Raw genomic sequence first — 10,079 nt, 5'->3', positions numbered from 1 at the left:
GCCTGATCTATGGTGCAGTGGATAAAACATTGACCTGGAAAGTTGACCTGGAGGTTGCTGGTTCAAAACCCTGGGCTTGCCAGGTCAAGGCACATACAAGAAGCAACTACTATGAGTTGATACTTCTGCTCCCCACCCTTCTCTCTCTCTCTCTCTCCTCTCTAAAGCCAATAAATAAAATCTTAAAAAAAAGAAAGAAAGAAAGAAAGAAAGAAAGAAAGAAAGAAAGAAAGAAAGAAAGAAAGTGTATCTGGGCTTTTCAGTTTCTACATGGGGACATCACCTCTGACTTCCATCAAGAGTTAAAGAGTGGGGGATTTTCCAAATCAGGAAGGCGATCAACAAACAGCCCCTCTAAACCAATGAAAACCCAAATCAACAGCAGCAACAACTATTGCTATTATACTGCTACTAATAAAACAAGTGTCCATTCCAGGAACCATTAAAGGGTTTTGAGCAGGGAAGTGACATCATTAAATATATTTTGTTGGCTATCTGTAGATTGAATTGGAAGAAAGCCAGGCTGGGGGCAGGGACACAAATGAGAAGCCACTCAAAGTGTGTCTGTGCAAAAGCCACATCTGACATCACGTGGGAGCTTGTTAGAAATGCAGAATTTGGTCCCATTCTTGACCCAGTCTAGTGCAGTGCTCTTTGAACTTTAAAGGTACCTATGAGTTACCTAGGGATCTTGTTAAAGTGCAGATCCTAATTCACTAGATCTGGGATGGGGCCTGTAATTCTGCATTTCTAATAGGTTCTCAGGTGGTACCAATGCTGCTAGTCCATGGATCATGTTTAGAGTAGCACTAGGTGAGACAGGATGAGGGCGTGGCTTAGGTTAGTGGCAGTGTGTTGGAGAGACACCAGATTCCACAGCTATTAAGGAGGTAGAATTGACAAGATTAGGTGATTGTTCTGATGTGTGGAGAAATCAAGGATGAATTCTAGGTTTCGGGTTTGGGTAGAGTTTGGGGGATTTTCTTTTCCTCTTGTGGTCTATATTTCTTACAAAGAAACTGTTTACTTGTGCATTAAAAAGAGGGTAAGTCTGGTGACTAAGTGGATAGAACGTTGTCTGAGCATGCTAAGATTGCAGGTTTGATCCCTGGTCGGGGCACATAAGAGAAGCAGTCAATGAGTGCACAACTAAGTGGAACAGCTTAGTGGAACAATGAATTGGTGCCTCTCTCTCTCCTTCTTCCCACCCCTCTGTCCCTTTCTCTCAAATCAATGGAAACATTTTTTTAAAAGAAAGGGGATGGAGCCTAACCAGGCAGTGGGGCAGTGGATAAGAGCATCAGCTTGGGACTCGGGAGCACCCAGGTTTGAATCCCTGAGGTTGCCAGCTTGAATGTGAGCTCACCAGCTTGAGCATGGGGTTGCTGGCTTGAGCCCAAGGTCCTTGGTTTGAACAAGGGGTCACTGGTTCGGCTGTAGTGGTGCCCCCTCCCCCCGGGTCAAGGCACATATGAGAAAGCAATCACTGAACAACTAAGGAGCTGCAATAAAGAATTGATGCTTCTCATCTCTCTCCCTTTCTGTCTGTCCCTATCTCTCCCTCTCTCTGACTCTCTCTCTCTGTCTCTGTAAAAAAAAAAAAAAAGGCTGCAGGTGCTTTCCCTGGTTGGCAATTCTCCCAGAAAACTCTCTCCCTCCATCGTGAAGTGTGGTTTTCCTTGCTCCCTTGCCCTTACTGTGAATAGCAGATTTTCCTTTGTTTATTCGCTCTTTCCCTTTTGTTGTTTATTTGCTCGCCTGTCCTTGCGAGCCTCCAATAAACAGGTATGGTCCAACACTTTCTGGCTCCACAGTTTCTCTATGGTCTGCCCGAATTCAATGGGAACCTGCCTGGCCTCAGCCACCAGCATTACAGTGGTCCCTATTTGTAATGCTGGTGGCCCCTATTTATATAATACAGTGGTCCCTATTTGTAATGCTGGAGGCCAGGTAGATTCCCACTGAATTCAAGCAGAATGTAGAGAAACTGCAGAGCCAGAAAGCGTCGGGCCATACCCGTTTATTACAGGCTCGCAAGGACAGGCGAGCAAATAAACAAAAGGGAAACAGCGAATAAACAAAGGAAAATTTACTATTTGCAGTAAGGGCAAAGGAGCAGGGAAAACCGCACCTCATAGTGGTGGTGGGAGAATAATCTCAGAGAATCCTAGGCCAGGGGAAGCACCCGTAGCCTTATATAGGCTATGCTTACATGCCTCTGCCACGTGCTCGCGGACTAATCAAGCAAAGTGCTTGCAGCTGGTAAACACGCGAGTAAGCCTAACACAGCTGTCCCACACTATTCAAATGGCTGGAAAAACTTTGTTTTCCCCAAGATATATTTTCCCTTCATTGGATGGTCTCTACCATTAAATAGTCACCTCTTACTTAGGCCATTATTACATCCTTATTAAAATACAGTTGCTTAAACATTACTATGTGCTATGTGCACTCTTTCCTGAGAGTGGGTTTTAATTGAGGAGAGGGAACCAAGAGGGAGAACAGGGCAGACTGAAATGGGTCTTGGGGCAAGAGTAAGAAGAATAAGGAAAAAGGTGAAAAATGGGGAGTCTGAGGACCTGAATGACAAATCTCCTGTCTAATTACTTTGTTGAAAAACTGATTTAGACTGGAGGGAGACTCTTAGAACCAAGGATAATTTTTTGTTTTGAGTTCGGATAAATATAGCATTAAGCAGACCTGATTTCTCTAAGATCACCTAAAACTACGACATAAACGTAGAGCATAGCTACAAAGACCTTGGAGAAAAAGTCTCAAATTTGACACTTACTTGTTCTCTGACCTTGAAGCAAATCGCCTCGCCCTTACACCCAGTTTTAGCTTTTAACCAAAGTTGCTGTCAGGTGAGGTAAGACAGGAAGGGCTAGAACTGAGGATTTAGACGCTGGGTAGGTAATGTTTTTTAAATGTTCTGAATCTCTCCTAGTGTTAAATACTTTTAGAGCTTATCCATAATAGATATGCTTTGAACAAGGTTGACACTAAACATCCTTCCAGAGACTTCCTAATTCCCAGTGCTTTCTCTGTCTCATATTCCTCTTCTGTTAGTGATCATTACTGGAGCAGCCTCAGGTGTCCTCAGCTTTTTGTTAAGTCAGCAAAGTCTTGGTCATGTACCTTTTCCTAGAAGGGTTCTTTCTCATCTCTGAGTGAAGCAGAAGGAAAAAGAAACACTTTACGTAATGGTGTGATCACACTGATGCCTCAAACTCATTTTTCCTCCAATTACCACATTTTCTGACAGCTAGTTTAAAAGTTGTTACCAATTTTTTTTTTCAGCCAGAGAGCTTTTAGTTAGATCCAAGTTTATCAGAGCATAACTTTAAAGAACATATTTCGGAGCAAACCACAAAAATAATTATTTTCTTGGATTAGTGGTCAAGACATGGAGACAACCTGTGCCTGTCAATAGAAGATTACATAAAGAAAATGTGGGCCCTGGCCAGTTGGCTCAGTGGTAGAACATCTGCCTGGCGTGCAGGAGTCCAGGGTTCGATTCTTGGCCAGGGCACACAGGAGAAGCACCCATCTGCTTCTCCACCCCTCCCCCTCTCCCTCCTCTCTGTCTCTCTCTTCCCCTCCCTCAGCCAAGGCTCCACTGGAGCAAAATTGGCCCGGGCATAGAGGATGGCTCTATGGCCTCTGCCTCAGGCGCTAGAATGGCTCTGGTTGCAACAGAGCAAGGCCCCAGATGGGCAGAGCGTCGCCCCCTGGTGGGCATGCCGGGTGGATCCTACTCGGGCGCATGTGGGAGTCTGTCTGACTGCTTCCCCGTTTCCAACTTCAGAAAAACAAAAAAATAAAAAAAAGAAAATGTGGTACATATATACAATGGAATACTGTTCAGCCATAAGAAAAGATGAAATACTGCCATTTGCGACAACATGAATGGTCCTTGAGAATATTATGCTAAGTAAAATAAGTCTGTAAGAAAAAGCTAAGAACCATATGATTTCACTAATATGTGGGATATAAAACTGAAACTCATAGATACAAACAACAGTATGGAAGTTACCAGAGGGAAAGGGTGGAGGGTAGTAAAGGGTTAAGGAGACCAAATATATATGGTGATGGAAGATGATCTGACTGTGGGTGATGGGCATACAACGCAATATACAGATCATGTATCATAGAAATGTACACCTGAAACTTATGTGATCTTATTTACCAATGTCACCCCAATAAATTTAATAACATAATAAAGATCAATTATAAAGTGAAAAAATTAATAAACAATCCAATTAAAAAATGGGCTGAAAATCTTCTCCAAAGATGACATACAGAAGGCCAATAGATATATGAAAAGATGTTCAACATCACTAATTATTAGAGAAATGCAAATTAAAATTATGAGATACCACCTAATATCAGTAAGAAAGACTACCATCAATAAATACACACACACAAAGCATATTTAAACAGAACTTCAGATTTTAAAACAGATAACAAGTGATTTTCACCAGTGACACAGATTGGGAAAATGGTGATTCCTCCTCCAAGGAACCTCAATAAAAGATGTTAGTTAATGTTTGAGAATTTCCCCAATTAATCTAATGGGTAAAATTCTTCTTAAGGCAGCTTACCATAGATTTTGTCTAAGCTTGGCAAAGACCAATCTGTGCGATAACCCTATCAATACAGCTGGAAAGCCTGACCAGGCGGTGGCACAGTGGATAGAGCCTTGGACTGAGACGTGGAGGACCCAGGTTTGAGTTCCTGAGGTTGCCAGCTTGAGCGTGGGTTTATCTGGTTTGAGCAAGGCTCACCAGCTTGAGCCCAATGTCGCTGTCTTGAGCAAGGGGTCACTAGATCTGCTATACCCCCCCCCCCCCGCAGTCAAGGCACATATGAGAAAGCAATCAATGGGAACTTAGGTGCCACAACAAAGAATTGATGCTCCTCATCTCTCTCCTTCCTGGTTTGTCTGTTCCTATCTGTCCCTCTCTCTGTCTCTATCACAAAACAACAACAACAAACAACCAGCTGGAAAAAGAGAAAAACCTGACAAAACAGGCAGGGCCCTGACCATTAACAGACATTTGCATAGTAGGTGAAACCAAGGATTTGACACAAACCTTGTAGATAGTTACCTCCTGTTGCTATACCGTCATGATGGGAAAGAAGAATGAGTTGATTAAGATGAAAGCTGTAGAAAAGCATTCTACTGTGAAAAAAACATGAATTTAAGAGTCAAAAATACCCATGTGTGGGGCAGCTGTGTTAGGCTTGCTCACAAGGTTACCAGCTGCAAGCACTTTGCCTGATTGACACTTGAGTGTGTGGCTGTGCACGTGTGTATGGCTTATATAAGGCTATAGGTGCTTGTGCTCAGGGTCACTGTGGATGACTGTTACCTGCTTGCCACTGTGAGGGGCCATTCTTGCTGTTTGTGTGCCAGAGAAGAGGTTTTCCCCTGCCTGTGTGCTTGTCCGCCATTGTGAGACTTTATTAAATGGAATGGCCCAACCCTTTCTGGCTCCACAACTTTTCTACCATTCACCCGAATCCAATGCAAACCTGCCTGGCCTTGGCCACCAGCTTTACACCATGTTAAACAAAACATTCTGAGCCTGAAAGTTGTTCTAAAAGACAGGGTTTATTGATCCATATGCTAGCCAGAAAAAGGAGCAGGTCATAGGGCATGCAGTCTAGACCACCAGCAGCAGGGCTAGATGGAGAAGAAAAACACATCCTCCATCCTGGCATTGAGGGGGCTCTTTTACACAATGAATTTGGATAAGAAAGATGTAGTAAGTTGCTTTGAAAGAATTTATATTAGCTATAAATAAAGGGGTGGGGCTGGGAAAGGGTAAAGCAGCGAAAGTTCTGGGATAGGTTAATAGTCTATAAGGAAGAAGTATTTGATGCTTCTGGATTAGTTGTGGGCAACTAGCTAAGTAGCCTTAAGCAAGACACTACACTTCTCTGAGCTTCAGAATCCTCATGCGCATGGTGGGCTCGTACATAGGAGGAGTGGGCAACAGGATGCAATGGAAGTGCTAAGCATACAACAGTCTTTAATACTTGGACTGAGAATACTTTTAGGATCATTTCCTGTCATATACTCTCAACCTCATTCCTAATGTAGGGTTGGCTTCTTCCATCCAATGTTTTCATGTCACTGGTGATACCTTAGCCCACTTCTTAGACTCTGCATGCCAGAGAAATAGGGACAGAGGTCACTGATGCAGTGTAACTTGAGGGCATCACACAGATTTTAGCATGGTTTCAATGGCGCTCAACTACCTCAGAATCAAGTTAATCCTCTTTAGCAAAGGAGGCAGTATTGTGGTGAGGCACCCAGTCTCTGGAATTAGCCAAACCTGAATGTGAATCCCAGCTCTGTTCCATCCTTCCTGTTTGACCTTGGTGAGGCCACTATACTTTCCGAGCATCAGTAGTTTCAGCTTATAAAAAAAAGGGATTATAATAGTGCCTATTTCATAAGGTTGTTGACAAAATTATATGAAAAAATGCCTGTAAAGTTTTCAGCAAAGTTCCAGCAGGCATCAAGCACATAATTTATGTTTGCTATTGTCACTATATACTATTATTAATTAAAATGATAAGATTATTATAATTATATTATTAATTTATTTTATTTTTGTATTTTTTATTACCACCTGGTTTCAACTTGTCTGTTCAGCACTATTACTCTCTACCCTCTTCACACAAAACCATGCTTTAGCCACTTTAAAATTTTACCAAAAAAATGCATTGTTCAGTATACGGTAGTGATTATAGTTAATAATATTGCATTATTACTTGAAAGCTGCTAAGAGAGGAGATCTTATTGTACTCACCACAATAAAGAAATAGTAGTCATGTGCCATCATTCAGGTGTTAGCTCTCATTTGCAATATGTAAATGTATCATATCAACACATTGCACATATTAAACTTACTTGATGTTGAATGTCAATTATATTGCAATAAAACTGAAAAAAAAAAAAAACCTAGAACGAAAAATGCATTGAGCACCTACTATATCTCAGGCTATTGCTGAGTGTTAGATACCCACTCAAATACAAGACATAGTTTATAAGACACAGGAGCTTATGGTCTAGTTAAACTTTATTTGCTCTTTCTGAAGCTTCCTCATACTTTTATGTATCTTTGTAGATGCTCTCCCTGTTGCCTAGCCAGACTTTTCGTCCTTTTCTTGTTGGTGTAGTCTCATTTACCCCTTAAAGTCTAGGTCAGTTGTGAAATATCTCTTGATCCCTTGAGGCAGAACTGAATGCTTTTTGCTTTGGATTCCATAACACATTGCATATAATTTATAGCACTTACTGTATTATGGTTTTTATTTATTTTTATTTTTTTATGTATTTTATTTATTGATTTTAGTGAGAGAGAAAGGGGGAGAGAGAGAGAGACAGGAATATAGATCTGTTCTTGTATGTGCCCTGTCCAGGGATCAAACCAGCAACCTCTGTGCTTTGGGCTGATGCTCTAACCAACTGAGCTATCCAGCCAGGGCTGTATCATGGTTTTTACATGTCTGTTTCTGCTACTAGGCTCGGAGCTTATTGAGGACAGAAATGGTCTTATTCATCCAACAACTATTTACTGAATCTTATGTGGTAAGTACCACTACACATGCTGGAACTATCAAAGATATAATACATGATTTCTGCTCTTCAAATAATTTATAGTTTAACAAAGCAAGCCATTTATTCACCAAGTTCATTCAAATTGACAATTTTTATAGGGAGTACCCACATCAGTCTTATTTGTCAGTGCATTCCTTGTATCTAGACCCTGTAAGTTGGCTTGATTTGAATTCCCTGACCAAAAATATTTCCCCTAATTACTAGTCACAATGCCAAAATTGCATCATTCAAATTTCTTTTCTTTAGGTCTGTATTAATTAGGATTCTTTTGGTTGCATCTGACAGAAACCCAAGCCAAACTAGTGTAAGCAAAAGGGAAATTTATTGGCACAGCAAGAAAAGTTTGAACAGCCAAATTATATGAAAAGGTAGGGAAATCTGGATTTTACGCAGAAGACATCAGGGGCTGTGGTGCCAGAATTCTCTCTGTATCCTTTTTCTCCATATGTTGATGTCATTCTTACTGCCAACCATCTTTCTCTTGTATGGTGATGTTGGAGGCTATGTAAATGCACCATTTAGATCTCCCTGAGGTGGCCATGAAAATATGCCTGAGAGATCGGCAGCTGCAGAGAGTTTCATTGACCAAGAGTTCCAGCTGCTGAAATTTATTACCTGTGTTTGCCCTGAAGCTATACTTTCCATGAGCTGCTCCCAGATAGGGACTGAGTGTGTCAGGAATACTAAGGCAGGCCTTTGTTATGAAGACCAGAACCTATGGATGACTGATTTTGGCATGGGGACTTCCCAACAGCTTGCCAACCCCTCCTTGAACTGCATGGTAGTCTAGGATGCTACCTTCCTCTCTCTTTCACCTGCAGTCAAACTTGCATTGCAGGCCAGTCATTCTCCCAGCCTTCCCTGGCTTCCTTTCCATTTTCTCTCACTGGTAATTTGCCTAATAAAATCCTTGCACATTGAAGTCTATTTAGTTTCTGCTTTTCATAGTACTGGACTAATATGTAGATTCCTTCTAGAGAACCTACTGTGGGTAGCAGAGTTTACTGAAAGGCCTATCTGTACCCTCCTGGACCCACAGTAGCATTTTGCTGAGGCCACACTTTTTCCAGACTGTTTCCATCCAACACTAAGCAGGTGAGAGTCTGATGCTGGTCCATTCCTCTAATGGGTAACTTTAGCTTGACGACTTCCCATAGGCCTGGCCCAAACATTCTTAGAATTATGTTGAAGTCAGAGACTCTTCCTAACCAAGCCTCTTTCCTTTCACAGGTGTCAGATGTTCATTTGAATCTGATGCTCCTCTTGTGCCACTCCTGCTCCTGCTTCTGTCCTTTTTCACAGGTGTTACCCTAAGAAATCTCTTCCATGTCTAATCCACCTTGGTATGTGCTTTTCAGAACACTTGAACAGGTGGTAAAAAGGGCTTTGAACAAGTCTTGCATTTTGCCTTACAGTTTCCACCACCATAAAGGCTAGTAATTATTCTTTAGTTAAAAAATTTAAAAACTCCCAGGAAAAGATTGTGATTGGCTTGGTCTGACTGAATCAATTAACTGTAGTCAAGAGAGTGACTTGTGTGAAAACATGGCAGCTATGTGGATGGAGCGTGGAAAAAAAGTGGCCAAGAAAATATTAAGGAAGAGGAACTAGACAGATAATGCAATAAAAACTTTTCCACGGGGTCTTGCAGGCATTGCAGGTCTTCAGAACTCCTTAGAAAATTCATGGCAAAAGGGGACAGGGCAATCATTTTTAAACCATATCAGGTGCTGTCTTAAGGGTACAGATAATTGTCAACACAGAGTAAAGCATTATGAATAATGCCCAGGGGGGAAGAACAGTGTCAAATCTTTTTCAGGGCCGGGGGCCCTGAAATGGGAATGGAAAGGCAGTAGAGACCAACTTGTATGTTCTTCCCAATTCTGTTGGGGGCCAGCCTAATCTGAGTCCCCTTTAATGGGGGAACAAAGGTACACCCCGTAACTACTTTAATGCTTATGCAAATAAAAAATTACACAGGAGGCATGGAGTCAAAGGCCAGAGGAGAGACAAGATATAAAAATTTAGAAGAGGCCAGAAGCAGGGATCAATGTCTGGGAATGAAGCCAGTAGTTCAGACCTGGGAGACAGATTGGTTGGAGTGGGCTGGGATCAGGTAGTAGTGGGGATGGACTAGCCTTGTGGGATTGCCTAGGGTATCAGCTATCATTTATAGCTTGCTTTTAAGGTCTGGCAAGAATATGATGAGTGAGTGGGATGGTCTTATTGAAAGGTTCTGGGGTAGAACAGCTACAGCACAGTGCAAGATGGACATATTGAACTCTAACTATGAGCTGAATTAAACCACATTTATAGATTAGCGTATTTGGAGCCTTAATAAAAATTTCCAGGAGAATTCAGGGATGGAAAGCACTGAGCAGGTCAACAGAAATCTGTAATACTTGGTTATCAGAAGTTTGAGGCATCCTTATTGGGAAATAAG

The sequence above is a fragment of the Saccopteryx bilineata genome, chromosome 10, assembly GCF_036850765.1.
Source record: "Saccopteryx bilineata isolate mSacBil1 chromosome 10, mSacBil1_pri_phased_curated, whole genome shotgun sequence".
Taxonomy (NCBI): Eukaryota; Metazoa; Chordata; class Mammalia; order Chiroptera; family Emballonuridae; genus Saccopteryx; species Saccopteryx bilineata.
This window is presented reverse-complemented; position numbering follows the sequence as displayed.